At 39.1% G+C, this 13,925-nt stretch overlaps 1 pseudogene; it reads right to left on the bottom strand.

Annotated features, from left to right (window-relative positions):
• Window positions 1-8,193: 8,193 nt before the first annotated feature.
• LOC111152811 lies at window positions 8,194-11,353 on the bottom strand (annotated as a pseudogene).
• Window positions 11,354-13,925: the final 2,572 nt, after the last annotated feature.

Raw genomic sequence — 13,925 nt, 5'->3', positions numbered from 1 at the left:
TTCACAATTCCCATCAAAAAGAAAAAATATATGTCATGGTGTGTTTATAATTGTGAGCACTGTATTACTGAATACAGTTCTGACAAGGAAGAACGTCCACTTTGATTGGGCATTGATGAGAACCAGATTCCCACTTAGACTTTTACATAACTGATGATTGGAAGAATTTCCATAAACTGGCTTCTGGTTCTGCACGTTTTAACTCTTCTCTCTCCCTCATTACCCACATATTTCCCGAGGCAGGGTCTGTAGGATGGGTCAAACTGACATATGATCGCTGGCCTTGTACCGTCCCATCACCAAATATATATCCATTTAATAGACTGTAGAAGTATCCCTGGAATCCTTTCCTATCCCAGAACTGCTAGGAATAACTCAGCTATGCATGGAAGTTACTCTGAATCTCAACATGTATCCCATTAAATTCAAATTAAACAATTTCCCGAATCAACTTCCCTTTAGCCAGGTATCAAAAGTGCCTAAGGGGCAGTGTAATGGAAAGGCAGTCTCAGTCAAACAATGAAGGCATTTGGAATTTTAAACTGGTGGAGTTTGAAATATCTTACTGTTGCCTGGTATCATAACTATTTCTGGATAAGTAAAAACAGAGTTTTCCTTTCTGCACATATTCACCTTCTTTTCCTGAGTCCTCCTACACTTGGAAGAGAAGGCAGGGGGATGGTGGTATTTGTCTTGGCCCCGTTCTGTTTTTGCCGAGCCAGACTGTTGTTAGGCTCTTGGTTACAATGATTTTTAGACGACAGTGTGAATCATTCAGTTTTCTCATGTTATTCTTCCACCTACTCAATAAAAATAGATTGTCTCTTCTCGGTGTAGTAAAATTTTAAAAGCTCTGATCTTTTCTTTCTTGATTGTGGCACCCTCCAATCTGAAATCAGGAAACAATGCCATTCTGGATGTCTTCATAGTAACTACTACTGTTTCTAAAACCAAAATCAGAGCAGACACAACTCCAATTTGAAAGGCTGGACTTCCTCCAGTCCCACAACCTGTTTCTCCTGTTAAATAATCCTCAGAGCCTAAAATGGAGAAAAGGAAGAATGGAAGCACAAAATATATCTAGTTAAAAAGACTTTGGAGCAATGAAATTCCCAGTTTTACTTTCTTTACCCAATATTCTTGCTACCCAGGAAATCTCATCCATTTCTATGGTTTCAAAACACCTGTATCCCAATGACTCCAAAGTCTGTGTTGGAACATCCTCTAAGTTCAAGATCTGCTTATCCAATTCCCATGGAACATTGTAACTTAGACACAGGTCTTAAATGTAACTTATTGTCCCTTTCAAATAAATAATTTGGTGTGTGTTTCCTAAGAACAAAGAAATTCTCTGGTGTAACCAAGTATCAGAACCCAGAAAATAATATTAATTCAATGCTAATATGTAGTCTGCAGAAGTTATTCATATTTTACCAATCATCCCAATAATGCTCTTTATAGGGGAAAAAAATCTCTGATCAGGTGTCACACATTACATTTAGCTGCCATGTCTCTTTAGTCTCATTAATCTGCAATAGTTCCTCCATCTATTTTTCTTTCTTTACCAGTCTATTTTTAATGAAGCTGGCAAATTAATTTGAAGAAGCCCTCTCGATTTGGTTTTATCCAAGAATTCCTCATGATCAGATTAAAGCTCTATTATGTTGCAGTATTAATATCGAAGTAGTGTTGTAGTCCCTTCAGTGCATCATATTAAGCAGTATACGAAGTTTGTCTGCACCATTACTGTGACATTAACTTTCATCACTTGGTTTCTCCACTACAAATAGCTACTTTTCTTCAAGATTAGTAACTACTTTGTAGAAAGATACTATGAGGCTACATAAATATCCTGTTCATCATCAAACTTTTACCAACTAGTTGTAACATGTATTGATGATTCTTACAGGAATCAATATTACCATGACATTGGGCAAATGGTGATTTTCTAACTCCATCATTCCTTTTGTATGTGTCATTTGGCATTCTACTCTAATGAAGTTTTCCTTTTTCCCATTTGTTTATATCAATGTGGTCTCATGAATACCTGTTTAATTCAAGGGGTAAAAGTCATTATGATCATTAAAATGCTCAGATTGTCCCAGAAGGAGCCATATCGTACTTTTATACAATAATAAATCCCCAAAAATGGTATAGTGTGTGACCCCTCATTAAAGCCCTGTCCAATCCCAGCTTTGAAAGAACTTACCGTGTGGACTGTATATCTGGTGTTCTTTCTTATATATGTCATTGGTGTGCATTCACAAAATTAATAATAAATTTTAGGCTAAATTTACTAAGAATTTTCTGTGTTCTGGGCATATTACTAAGTACTGTCCATGTGTTACCTCATTTAATCTTTAAAAAATAAACCCATAAAACATATAGTATTTTTATAATGCCTATTTTACAACTGGGGAAACCTCCCAGAGGTTAAGTAGCCAAGAAATGGGAAAACTGGGGTTTGAACCCAGGTCATCTGCTTCCGGAGATTTTATCCTCTGAGCCTCTAAGTCTTAGATTCTTAAAGAGTGGGCAGAAACCCTACTTGATAAACACTCAAATGGCTGCTTCCTCAAACTTCCTTCTGCACAGAAATTAGAGTGAGGCTGCCTAGATTCTAATTCATGTTCTTCCATTCACAAGTAGTATGATTTTGCCTTCCACAAGCTTCAGTTTCTTTCCATCTAAAACAGAAGTAGTAATAAGAACACTTCACAGAACTGTTTTTAAGAATTGAAAGGGTTCACACAGGTAGAGCACTTGGCTTGGCAACTTGACACATAGTAGGCACACAATAAATATGATTTTTTTCAAAAAAGTATTAGGATGGTCGCAGAAAACCTCTGCTTGTGATTTTTAACTTTAGCCACACCTGTGCTATGATCATCTCTTTGATGGAGCTTTAAGTGTTTCTTAAACGAAACAAAAAATATTTAGTGCTGCCAAATGACTGCTCTGATAGGACTTCAGAATTTCTGAGACTCTGAAAGCTTCTACATGAGTGTGCACAGATATTTTGCACCTACTCCAAATCTCGCTTTTTAGCCATTAAAATCAAAGGCAACTTTTAATCAAAGAATAAGAGACTTTTCCTAAGCTTAGTCTCACATTAGCATGTGAGAGAACCTGCATCAGCAAAAATCTTTTTTTTTAATCAACCAAAACCTCTGACTAAATTAATAAGAGTTGAGTTTGACCTTTAAAATGCTAAAAAATACAGTTCCCAGTATAATTCTTGTTCATCCCCGGACCGAACCATTCTCATAGTAAATTATGGCACTAACAGCTGGCTGCCAATGAAGTCAACTATTAATTGTATGTTCACTGCACTGCCTGATATAAATCAATATGAGTAATGAGCAATTGTCCTCAGTCTATAGATACACAGATCCTACATTGCAAAATAATTTAAGGTTTGCTGTCAGCCTCCTCAGACTAGATGTCATTTGGTCTTTGCTAAAGATACAGCAACAACAAACACACATTGAAAACCGCCTAATCTGTCTCTACAGCAAACTTCTAGTCATCCCTATAAAAATGACAACAGAAATGATTTTTGATAGCATATTGAAATAAACAACTTCAATGCTTTTAAAAATTCCAGTGGGATCTAAAGAATGGGACTCAGGGTGTCACTACTTTCTGATCTCAAACTCTCAAAATTCCCTCTCTGTCCAGGTCCTTCTACCTTTCCCACTCCCTCCTTTCTACCAAACCTGCTCTCCATCTTCATAAAGGCCACCAGCCTCCCTGCTTTCCTGCTTCTCGTTACTATCTAGTTTGTCTCTCTACCCTGTTTCAATTCCATGGACACTAAGGGGTAGTGACATTTTCATTTTACAGATGACCATTCCCACTTTGGGAATTGCTTACACTTGACCATGCCAGTGTTCCTCATCTCTGAATCCTGGATGGCAGAGTATTACCAGGAAGTAGAAGAACATGATGCTGACAGAGTCTGTCACACACCCACCTACACAGTCTATCATACTGCCTACCTTGTCTAACTTTGATAGGCCCTTTATACAGTTCAGCAATACTTAAGTGCATGTTTTGCAAAGTGGCTTCTGTAAAGCATTCTCAGAACATGTTGATGAGTCTTTGGTGTGAGTGGTAGATTCCACAGTCATTTAAGCTTGAAAACCACTGGTTTAAATGAAGCTAAGCTCTTTTCTGCAGAACTTAGTAGACCCAGACATAAAGTGGGGATTTCCAGGTAGGGGTTACATATGAACCATTTCTCAAAATTTTTGCCTAAGGAACCACTTTTTCACAGTACAACCATATCTCTCTATACTACGAAACAAGTTGGGGATATAGTATATTAATTCATCTTTTACTAACTCCTAACACAGCTGTTCTGAACCATGTTAAATCGGTACCAATTTCAATATGGAGGCAGGGGGTAGATGCCACACCAATGAGCAATTTTCAGATACCAGCTGGCTGTCCTACGATTTAACTCAATTCTGATACTATCTACCTGGAGATAGCATCAGATTCTATAGGTTGAGAGTTCAGTCCTAACAAGACTGCCCACCACTCCCCCAACTTTAGATGCCAGTTGCAAGCCTAGGTTGTTACCTGGGCTTCTGACCAACTGGCTATAAATCAAAATTTCCCAGGACCTTCTCTTTGTGTTCAATTAATTTGCTAAAGCATTTCACAGATCTGAGAGAAACAGTTTACTTACTAGATCACTGATCTGTTACAACAGGATGTAACTCAGGAACAGCAGATGGAACAGATGCCTAGGGCAAGGTGGGGGTATTGGCCCGGCTCCAAAGCCCTTTCAACCAGGCAGCTCTCCCAACACCCCCTTGAATTCACCAACCAGAAGCTCTTTGGGCTCCTGTCTTTTGAGTGTTAATAGAAGCTTCCTTACAAAGGTGTGACCGATTAACTGATGGGCCATTGGTTATTCAATCTGCAGCTCCGCTCCCCTCTCAGAAGGTTGAGAGTAAGAGACTGAAAGGTCCAACCCTTCAATCACATGGTCCCCACTGGCTGCCAACCCCCATTCTTAGGGCTTTCCAAATTAACATAACAAAAGACACCTTGTCTCTTTCCACACTTAGGAAATTCCAAAGGACGTAGGAGTTCTGTGACTGAAAAGATAGAAGACCAAATACATTATTATTTTAAATTGCAATATCACACATGTCCACTCTAAAAATTCTCTTTTTTGGGGCTCCTGGGTGGCTCAGTGGGTTAAGCCTCTGCCTTTGGCTCAGGTCATGGGCTCTCTGCTCAGCAGGGAGCCTGCTTCCCTTCCTCTCTCTCCCTGCCTGCCTCTCTGCCTACTTGTGATCTCTGTCTGTCAAATAAATAAATAAAATCTTTTAAAAAAATAAAAATAAAAATTCTCTTTTCTTAAGATTTTTTTTTTAATTTGAGAAAGAGACAGAGATAGCAACAGAGGTAGTACAGGAGAGCACAATCAGGGAGGAGAGGGAGAAACAGACTCCCCGCTGAGCAGGGAGCCCTGATGACCCCAGGGCTTAATCCCAGGACACAGGGACCAAGATCTGAGCTGCAGACAACCATTTAACTGGCTGAACCACCCAGGTGCCCCCTTTTCATTTTTTTGTGACTTTTTTTTAAGAAATTTATTTATTTATTTGACAGAAAGAGAGCAAGAGAAGACAGTGAGAGCAACAACACAAGCAGGGAGGATGGGAGAAGGAGAAGCAGGCTTCCCGCTGAGCAGGGAGCCCAAGTCAGAGTTGGAGCTCAATCCCATCACCACCCCAGAGAAAGAAAGATGCCTAAAGACTGAGCCACCCAAGCATCCCTATGACTTTTTTTTAAAGAATAGGTTCAAGTTCAAATAAGTCAATCAGAGAAAGTCAATTATCATATGATCTCTCTGAAATGAGGAGTTGGGGGGGAGGGGAGGGAGGGGTCTGGCAAGGGAGGGAGGGAAAAAATGAAACAAGATAGGACCAGAGAGAGAGACAAAGCATAAGATACTCTTATTTTCATGAAACAAACAGGGTTGCTGGGAGATAGTGGGGAGGGATGGGGTGGCTGGGTTATGGACACTGGGGAGGGGTATGTGCTATGGTGACTGAAGTGAATTATGTAAGACTGATGATTCACAGACCTGTACCCCTGAAGCAAATAATACATTATATGTTAATAAGGGAAAAAATGCTGTCTATAAAAAAAAAAAGAGTAGTGGGGCACCTGGCTGGCTCAGTGGGTTAGGCCTCTGCCTTCGGCTCAGGTCATGATCTCAGGGTCCTGGGATCAAGTCCCGCATCGTGCGCTCTGCTCTGCAGGGAGCCTGCTTCCTCCTCTCTCTCTCTCTGCCTGCCTCTCTGCCTACTTGTGATCTCCCTCTGTCAAATAAATAAATAAAATCTTTAAAAAAAAAAAGTAGTTTCAGGTTCATAACAAAATTGAGAGGGAGGTACAGAGATTTCATATATGTCCTCTGCCCACACAAATGCATAGTCTCCTTTGTTATCAAAAGTAGTATATTTGTTATGACTGATGCCTTCACATTCTAACCTGGTAATATACATTCTATGCATTTAGACAATTGCATAATGACATGTATCCGTTATGTAGTATTATACAGAATGTTTTTAATGCCCTAAAAATCCCCGCCATGCTCTATCTACTCATCCTTCCCTCCATCCCCACTTCTAGAAACCACTCATCTTTCTACTGTCTCCACAGTTTTGTTTTTTTCTGCAATGACATAACTGCAACCATCCAGTATACAGCCTTTTCAGATTGAATTCTTTCACTTAATAATAGGCACTGAAGTTCTCTCCATGTCTTTTCATGGCTTGATAGCTCATTTTTTGGGCACTGAACGATATTCCATTGTCTGGATATACCATAGTTCATTTATACTTTCACCTACTAAAAGACATTTTGTTTGCTTCCACGTTTTGGCAATAATGAATAAAGCTGCTATAAACATCATGTGCAGGTTTTTGTGTGAACATAAGTTTTCAACTCCTTTGGACAAATACCAAAAGGTGTAATTGCTGGATCTTATGGTAAGAGTATGTTTAATTTTGTAAGAAACTGTCAAACTGTCTTCCAAAGTGGCTGTACCTTTTTGCATTCCCACCAACAATGAATTAAGAGTTTCTATTATGGGACACCTGGTGGCTCAGTTGGTTAAGCATCTGCCTTCGGCTCAGGCCATGATCCCAAGGTCCTGGGATGGAGTCCCCCATGGAGCTCCTTGTTCAGCGGGGAACCTGCTTCTCCCTCTGCCCCCTATTCCCCTGCTTGTGCTCTCTATTTCTCTCTCTGACAAACAAATAAAATCTTTAAAAAAAAAAAAAAAAAGAAAGAAGAAGAAGAAGAAGAAGAGTTTCTATTGCTACACATCTTTATTAGCATTTGGTGTTGTCAGTATCCTGGATTTTGGCCATTCTCATAGATGTGTAATTGTATGTCATTGTTGTTTAAATTTCAATTTCACTGATGACGTATGATGTGAGTATCTTTTCATATGCTTATTTAACATCTGTACATCTTCTTTAGTGAGTGTCTGTTAAGGATTTTGCCCCATTTTTTAGTCAAGTTGTTTTCTTATTGAGTTTTAAGAATTCTTTGTATATTTTTGATAATGGTCTTTTATCAGATGGATTCTTTGCAAGTATTTTCTCCTAGTCTATGACTTATCTTCTCATTCTCTTGACATTGTCTTTCACAGAGCAGAAATTTTTTATTTTAATGGAGCCCAGCTTATCAATTATTTCTTACACAGATCATGCCTTTGGTGTTGCATCTAAAAAGTCATCATCATACCCAAAGTCATCTAGGTTTTTTCTAATGCTATCTTCTCGAAGTTTTGTAGTTTTGCATTTTACATTTAGGCCTGTGATCCATTCTGAGTTAATTTTTGTGAAGGGTGTAAGGTTGGTGTCTGGATTCTTTTTTTTTTCTTCCATGTGGGTGTCCAGTTGTTCTAGCACCATTTGTTGAAAAGACTGTCTTTGCTCTATTGTACAGCCTTTGCTCCTTTGTCAAAGATGTAGACTCTGTTCATGTGGGTCTATTTCCAAGCTCTGTATTTTGTTGTAGTGGTCTATTTGTCTATTCTTTTATCAATACCCTACTGTCTTGATTACTGTAGCTTTCTGGTAAGTTGGTTTTGTTGTTGTTGCAGTTTGTTTTTGTTTTTGTTTAGTGGCAGAAAGACAGACTTTATTGAGTCCTTTAGCCCTCATTTTCTTTCTCCTGCACGGTCTTGGTTTCCCAGGGACCCCTGTTCTGGCAGGCAGCAATAAGACCCACTTTGTGGCCAACAGGAGCATCTCTGTGGATAGTAGAGAGTTTACCAATGTGCTGGTGGTTGCCCCTTCTGAAAGGATGCTCCACAGGTTTCATAGCCATGGCCCACATGTGTGGCCAGCAATTCCTCTCAGCTAGCTTTCAGAATGGCCTTGTCAGTGCCGCCACTTCCAGCCACCACACCAACCATAGCTCTCTTGGCTGAAGAAAAAAACCTCCTTTGAACCAAAAGGGCAGCTTCACGTGGGTCTTCTTGGTGTCAGGGTTGTGAGAAATGACAGCAGTATTTCTTCCAGAGGCTCAGGCCAACTTGCCCCAGTCACCAGTCTTCTCCTCCAGCAACACATAATGATGCCCTCAGGCATATTTGCCCACCAGGAGTACATTGCCCGTGTTGAGCTGGTTCATCTTGCCACAGTAAATGAACTGGCTGGTGTGGATGACCTTGGCGACCATGAACAGCTCCCTCCACTTCTTAAACCAGTATGGATCTCAGAAAACTACCTCGGTGAGTGGCACACCCCAGCCTGGATCATGAATGATGTTCTTCATGATGCCCTTGATGTAGCTTGACCACTCTGCAAAGTCCAGTGCACAGACAGGCAGAGCTTCCTATGGGTGTAGAACACTGAGCTGGTACCTTTTCTCTACCTCCAGAATTCTGGCTCATGGTGGTAGCCTACTGACAAGCACAGTTGGAAGAGCTCTAGTAAGTTTTGAAGTTAGGTAGTGTCAGTCCTTTGACTTTCTTCTTCTCCTGCATTATTGTGTTGGATGTTTGGGTTTTTTGCTTATCCATATAAATGTTAGAATCAGTCTGTCAATATCCACAAAATAACTTTCTGGGAACCTGACTGGAGTTGCAGAGAATCTATAGATCAAGTTGGGTTAAACTGATACCATCACAATATTGATCTTGCTGTCCATGAACATGAAAATGTATCTTCATTTATTTAGTTCTCTGATTTTGTTCATCAGAGTTCTGTAATTTTCCAAATATAAATCTTGTACATAGTTTGTTAGATTGATACTGATGTATTTCATTCTTTGAGTGCTAAAGTAAATGGCATTATATTTTTAATTTCAAATTCCATTTGTTCATTGCTAGTGTATGGGAAGCAATTCACTTTTGCATATTAACCTTGTACTGTGTAACCTTGCTATATAGCCACTTGCTATAACCACTTATTCCAGGGGTTTTTGTCAATTCTTTCAAATTTTCTAAACAGATGATCATGTGATCTATGAAGACAGAATTATTTCTTCCTACTGAATCAGTGTGTCTTTTATTTCCTTTTTTTTGTCTTATTGAATTAGCTATAACTTCCAGTGGTTGTGGGGGGTGCCTGGCTAGCTCAGTGGGTTAAACATCCACCTTCAGTTCAGGTCACCATCTCATTGTCCTGGCATCAATCCCAGAGTCTCTCCGGCTCCCTGCTCAGCAGGGGGACTGCTTCTCCCTCTGCCCCTCCCTCCTGCTTGTGCACTCTCTCTCTTTCTAAAATAAATAAATACAATCTTTAAAAAAAATAGAAAAGAAAAGGAGTGGTGGGAGGAAACATCCTTTATTTGTACCTGATCTTAGTGGGAAACTTCTAGTTTCTCATTGCTAAGTATGTTGTGAGCTGTTGATTTGTTGTAGATATTCTTTATCAAGTTGAGGAGGTTCCTTTCTCTTCCCAGGTTTCTGAGAGTTTTTATCCTGAATGAGTATTGTATTTTGTCAGATGCTTTTTCTGTATCCATTGATGTGATCATGCAGTTTTTCTTTTTTAGTCTCCTGATGTGATAGATTACATTAATTGGTTTTGAATGTTGAATCAGCCTTGTATACCTGAGATTGATCCCACTTGGTTATGCTGTATATCTACAGTCTTTTTTATATTTGTTTCGCTATGTAATGTGATCTAGCTCTCTAGTTTCTCTTTAAGTTTGCTTTTTGACACTGGTTTTCAACATTTTATTTTATTTTGTTTTACTAAGATTTTATTTATTTGTCAGAGAGAGAACAAGCACAAGCAGGGGGAACAGCAGGCCAAGAGAGAAGCAGGCTTCCTGCTGAGCAAGGAACCTGATGTGGGACTCAGTCCCAGGACCCTAGGATCATGACCTGAGCTGAAGGCAGATGCCTAACCAACTGAGCCACTGAGGCATCCCATATTTTATTTTATTTTAGAGAGAGAGAAAGAGAGAGCACAAGCAAGAGGGGCAGATAATGAGGTAGAGAGGATCTCAAGCAGACTGTGCTGAGCATGGAGCCTGACACAGGTCTCCATCTCACAACCCTGAGATCGCTACCTGAGTCAAGACCAAGAGTCAGAAAATCAACCAACTATGCCACCTAGGTGCCCCGGTTTTCAGCATTTTAATTATAGTATGCCTTGATATTATTTTCTTAATGTTTATTTTACTTACCATTTGTTAACTGTGTTATATCTGTGGGTCCGTACATTTCTTCAAATTTGGAAAATTCTTTATCATCATTTCTCTAAATTTTTCTTCTGTCCCATTCTCTTCTTGGACTCCAATTATATGCATGTTAGATTTCTTTTCTGGGGGAGGGAAGAAGGAGGGTTTTTTTTAATATTTTATTTATTTGACAGAGAGAGAGTACAAGTAGGCAGAGAGGCAGTCAGAGGGAGAAGTAGGCTCCCCACTGAGCAGGGAGCCCAATGCGGGGCTCTATCCCAGGACCCCGAGATCATGACCCAAGTGGAAGGTACCTGCTCAACTGACTGAGCCACCCAGGCACTCTGCATGTTAGATTTCTCAATATTGTTCCATAGCTCACTGTAACTTTATTTAGCATTTTTTCCATATTTTCTTCTCTCCATTTTATAATTTAAATATTTTATATTTCCAAGTTCTCAAGGTCACTAATTTTTCATACGCAGCACAGCACCTAAGATCCTATTAAACCTATCCTGCAGATTTTTTTATTTCAAATCTACAGTTGACCATTGAACAATGCAGGGGTTGAGGAGTACCAATCTCCTACACAGTTGAAAATCCATATGTAACTTTTAACTTCCAAAAAACTTAACTGTAATAGCCCACTGTTGACCAGAAGCCTTACCAATAACATAGTCGAATAACACATGTTTTGTATCTCATATGTACTGTATACTGTATTCTTACAATAAAGTGGCTAGAGAAAAGAAAATGTTATTAAGAAAATCATGAGGAGGGGTGCCTGGGTGGCTCAGTGGGTTAAGCCTCTGCTTTTGGCTCAGGTCATGATCTCAGGGTCCTGGGATAGAGCCCACACTGGGCTGTCTGCTCAGCAGGGACCCTGCTTCCCCCTCTCTCTCTGCCTGCCTCTCTGCCTACTAGTGATCTCTCTCTCTCTGTGTCAAATAAATAAATAAAATCTTAAAAAAAAAAAAAAGAAAGAAAGAAAGAAAATCATAAGGAAGAGAAAGCACATTTTCAGTACTCTATTGAATTTATTGAAAAAAATCCACATATACACAGAACCACACAGTTCAAAACCTTGTTTTTCAAGGGCCGACATATTTTTAATGTACAAAAGTTCCATTTTGTTTTTTTATATCTTCCATTTCTGACCTCATTGTGTTCATGTCTTTTATTATATTCTTTTCTTTTTAAGAAGTTTATTTATTTATTCGAGAGACAGAGTGTGAGAGTGGAGAGCTCAGAGGGAGAACAGACTCACTGCCAAGCAGGGAGCCCGATGTGGGACTCGATTCTGGGACTCCAGGATCATGACCTGAGCCGAAGGCAGTTGCTTAACCAACTGAGCCACCCAGGCATCCCAATGTCTTTTATTATATTCTTTAAAAATATTTATACTAGCTATGTTAAGGTCCTTGTCTACTAGTTCTATTATCTCTATCATTTCTGGCTCTGCTTCTGTTGATTGATCCTCTAGTCATGGTTATGGTCACACATGTTTTTTCACATATCTACTAATTTTGATGCTGAACATTGTGAATATTATACTGTTAAGTGGTGGGTAATTTTGGTTTTGAAATTTGTCTTAATAATCAGAAATGATAGCTTACCCCTTTTAAGATTTTTTGTTTCAGTTTTGTTAAGGCAGGTTTAGGAACTTTACTCTCAGACTAATTTAGCCTTGTTATTGAGGCATGACCCCTCTGAGGTTTCTACTAATTGCCCCAAGTGTTCAATGAGATCTCTTTAATCTGGCTAGGTGGAATTTGGTCATTTCTCTGCCTTGTGTCAGCTATTGAAGTTTCTAATTTTATAGCCCTCTTATGACACATTTTCTTTTTCTACTTCATAAACAAATGCACTGATAGGTGTTCATTCAAAGACTTTAGGGACCTCCTATGCAGGTTCATGAAGCTATGTTGCTCTCCATAGCTTTTTCTTCTCTTGTACTCTGTTTTCGAATTCAAGCTGCTTCAGCCCCCCAGTCTCTATCTCCTCAAATCAGTAAGTTATCATGTGCTAGGCTTGAGTTCCTTCTCCCTCTGCCACTGTTTGAAAACTGTCTCTAGAGACAGAGCATTCATTGGGCTCATATATTTCTAAGGGATCACTGTCCTGGATTGCCTGCTGTCTCAATTTTCTAACTTTTTAATTGTTCATGGTGGTAGGGCACGTTCCATACCATGGGAAGTCCTGTCATGACCAGAGCACATGTATAAAAGTTTTTGCTCTATGTAATCTGAATAACTAGGTCCTTTCATTGACTGGTATATCTTTTCCAAAATGTATAATATTCTTAATGTTTAATATTTAATATTCTTAGTATATCTTTAGATAAATATGTGCATAAAAGAAAGAAGCATTTAAAAACAAAGGTCTGTACAAGCTCATGGATTTAATATGGTTTTCCTATCACAGTCATGAATGCAAAAAGCAGGTCGTGGCAATTTTTATAACAGTATCCTCTCTTGACTGCAGAGGAGAGTTATTGGCTCTCCTTACCTGGAGACTCAAAAACTCTGAACTCTCATCACCTTTCTTGGTTACCGGTTAGCTTTCTGTGTCCCATTTTATTAATAACAGAGACTGAAGGAACTAAAATTGATGTTTAAAGGTGTATACACATAAAGAGATGAGAATTTCAGAATTACTTAATATGGATTTAAGCCTTTTATATTTGCTTCCACCTGGGTCAAACAGGTAACCTAGAAGGTTGAAGGGACAAGGTGCAGACTGAGGCAAACTGTGTAACACATGGCCCATCTGAAGAGTTCTGACAGACTACTGACATGTGGGATGCAAAGCAAATGTTTTCAGCTCTTCTAATTGTTCGAGAGAAGATACAAATCTCAGAAATGTAAATATTTTGTATGAAATCCTCCAACATATGAATTTCAGAAATTAATTCAAAATTTTAAAATATTCTAAACCTACTGGCCACCACTACACTCTACTGCTCCTTTTCCACTCCTAAAATCAAACATTCCAGACAACATCAACAGTCAGGACCAAAACTAATGCATTATAGAGAAGGTTCAATAGAGGCTGAGACCACCATGTAAATGATCACAAGATATCTAAAATAAGAAGCTAATACATTTTGTGGGGAAGGAATGTTCATAAGAGTTATCTTGACATTAAATGCCTGGAGATCTTTTATAATATTCCCATGAAAATTGTTATTAAAATTGAGTCACTCTGAGATTAATGGGGAAGGATAAAAAAACTTAGAAGATGGGGCG

The sequence above is a fragment of the Enhydra lutris genome, unplaced genomic scaffold, assembly GCF_002288905.1.
Source record: "Enhydra lutris kenyoni isolate GAN:26980312 unplaced genomic scaffold, ASM228890v2 scaffoldscaffold3, whole genome shotgun sequence".
In the NCBI taxonomy this organism is placed as follows: domain Eukaryota; kingdom Metazoa; phylum Chordata; class Mammalia; order Carnivora; family Mustelidae; genus Enhydra; species Enhydra lutris.
The sequence above is the reverse complement of the archived record's forward strand: the minus strand, read 5'-3'. Positions and strand labels throughout refer to the sequence as shown.